The sequence below is a fragment of the Octopus bimaculoides genome, chromosome 15, assembly GCF_046866305.1.
Source record: "Octopus bimaculoides isolate indiv1 chromosome 15, ASM4686630v1, whole genome shotgun sequence".
NCBI classification, from domain to species: Eukaryota; Metazoa; Mollusca; class Cephalopoda; order Octopoda; family Octopodidae; genus Octopus; species Octopus bimaculoides.
The window spans coordinates 24,377,085-24,379,810 of NC_142942.1; the positions used below are offsets into that span (position 1 = coordinate 24,377,085).

The 2,726-nt window shown below is 37.2% G+C and overlaps 1 long non-coding RNA gene across 1 annotated transcript in view; it reads right to left on the reverse strand.

Moving 5' to 3' along the window:
- Positions 1–2,057, reverse strand: part of LOC149132440 (uncharacterized) — a 14,786-nt gene extending 12,729 nt beyond the window's left edge. Inside the window, exon 1 of the long non-coding RNA XR_016244437.1 lies at positions 1,947–2,057. This is a non-coding gene — a long non-coding RNA (uncharacterized LOC149132440). The remainder of the gene's footprint in view (positions 1–1,946) is intronic.
- Positions 2,058–2,726: the final 669 nt, after the last annotated feature.

Here is a 2,726-nt window from a genome sequence, read left to right on the forward strand (position 1 = left end):
GGAGTAATGTGGTGGTGGTGGTGGACGTGATGTTGGTGGGGTAGTAATGGTCATCATAGTTGTGTTGGAGGTGGTGATGATGGTGGTGGTGGTGGTGGTGTTTAGTGATGGCGTTAGTGTCGCCGTTGATGATGGTGGTGGTGGTAGGTGTGTCATCGATGGCGGTGGTTATTATAGTTGGTGATGGCGATATTGTTGTTGCAGAGGATGAGGATGTTGGAGATGTTGTGGCCATCATCGTATTATTATTGGTGATGATGATGAGGGAAGAGACGGCTGTGATGATGGTAAAATTGGATGCTGTATCACTGGTCTGGCAGACGGGTCTTTAATGGGAGGAACTGTAGTGATGGTGGTGGTGGTGGTAGTGGTGGTGGTGGTGGTGACTGTGGCCGTGCTGGTTATTGTTGTGGGAATGGTGTTGGCGATGGCAGAGATTGCTTTGATGGTGGTGGTGGTGGTATTGGCTGTGGAGGAGGATGTGGTGATGCCGTTGATGCTGTTGTTGATATTGTCGAAACTATTTTTTGTTGTTGTTGTTGTTTTCCTTCACAGAAATTTTAACTTTCCATGTTTCTGTCTTACAATATAGTTTGGTAAAGTAATTGTTCTTGATGTTATTGTTGTTGTAAAGCAGATAGAACTAGGAACGGTAGACAGCGACGAGATGGGTAGGTTATAATATATGAAAGTAAGGGGCAGTTTTATTGGCGAGTTACATAGTTTAAAAAAATGGGGGATGGGGGGACGACAACTAGAAACGTGGCGGGGGAGGTTTTACAGCGCGGATATAAAGTAGAATATGGCGGAAAAGAAAGAAAGAAAAAAGGAAGAAAGAAAAAAGGAAGGAAGCAACAAAGGAAGGAAGAAAGTTCTAAAATGGAGGAATATGGAGATTTTGGCTGAAGGTATTTTTAGGGGTAGAGTTTGGTAAATTTTTTTAAAAAAAGGTTTGTTTTTGTTGAAGCTGTTCTTGATTTGGCAAGATGCCATATTGGTTTCTGTTCCGGAAGGCATGATTCATCAAAAGTAAAAGAAGTAGTGGGTGGGGTGAAGTGAATGGTGATGGAAAGAGAGAGAAAGTATGTGGGGGTGGGCATCGTTTACTGTTAGAGGATTAGAGGAATGGTATGAGGTGAGAAAGGAAGAATATAGGGTGAAGAGAGTGGTGGAGGTGGTCGTGGTTGGGGAAGACGTTTGGCAAAATGGCGGGGGTAGAATCAGGTCTTTAACGGGTAACGAAGCAATAGCTACGAGATGTATTTTTCAATAGGATAGTCACGTGTATGTACATGGTGGGGGGGAGCAGTTATAAAGGTAGTGTGTAACACAGACATATGCATATATATATACACGTATATATACACACATATATATGTATATATATATATATATATATACGCACACACACACACGCACACGTATATATATATATATATATATATATATATATATACAGCAAAAAATAATATTTGTCTCTTCTGATAGAAGCAAAAGGGTTTCTAGGACTGCAAAAGAATTGCTCAAATAGAAAAGAGACGAAGATAAAGAAGCATTGGTTACAGAACAGACATTAAATTTGAGCCAACGACTTTACATACAACCCCACCCCTCAAATATTGAATCATATATAAAAAAAAACACCATGGTCTACAAACACATAAAAAAATAATACATATACATGAAATCACAGAAGGTAAAAATATATATATTCTAATAAAATACAAAAAGAACGGCCAATCAAAAATGTTAAATATAAACGGTTAAAAATTCAAAAACTACCAAAAAACCTAACAGACAAATATGAAATAAGTAAAGGTAAAAATACAATAAATATCCACCGACTAAAAAAGTTTTATCAGACGATTAAAATATTTTTTTTAAATTTCTTAAAAATTTTTTTTTTTAATATTTGAAAAACTATTTGAAAAAAGTCTTTTACTTACCTCAAACAAGTACGTCCAAAGTCCATAAGTAAGCAGACCTCCACAGGTGAAATTCACAGACATCTTGAAAAAAAGTCTTTTATTTACTCCCGCCACACAGGTAAATCCAAAAGTTCGTAATAAGCAGACTTCACAGGTCAAATTCAACAATATCTCTGGCCATTTCGGGAGCTCGCCACCGCAGTTTATTTACACTTAAGTGCAACGTTTTCTTTATTTGGCACTACGGCCATACCACAGAGGGGGACACTACAAGGACAGGCACAACACCACAATGGGGACATAAAACGAATGACAATGAGATGTTATATAATGAAGAAATGAAATGGCTGCATGGGCCCCATAACCATGCAGTATCATTTGAATCGTTTATATAAACTATTTACCATCGTTCACTTTTTCTGTGTTATTCTTAATTATCTGTTTTTTATCTCTTTTTTTAAAAAAATTATATTTATAACATAAACACTTTCTTTTTTGTCCTTTTTTTTCAGATTTTTTATTTTTAATACCTCATAAACGGCTCCAAGTCCCTGAGTTCGATCACTGGTGGCAGCTCGTCGAACATCACCGCTACTCCGGGCGGATCAATTTTATCTCCGCACATGTCTTTTAGTTTCTCGTATGTGACCCTATCAACCACAATGGCCTTCACATTTTCAGAGTAGACATCTGTTGGTAACTTAATTCTTATAATATGTTTGAATTTTAGAATTTTATTCTCTGTCTCCTTGTTTTTTGAATAAGTTACAAAATTCCACTTGTTTTTCCATCTTCTTG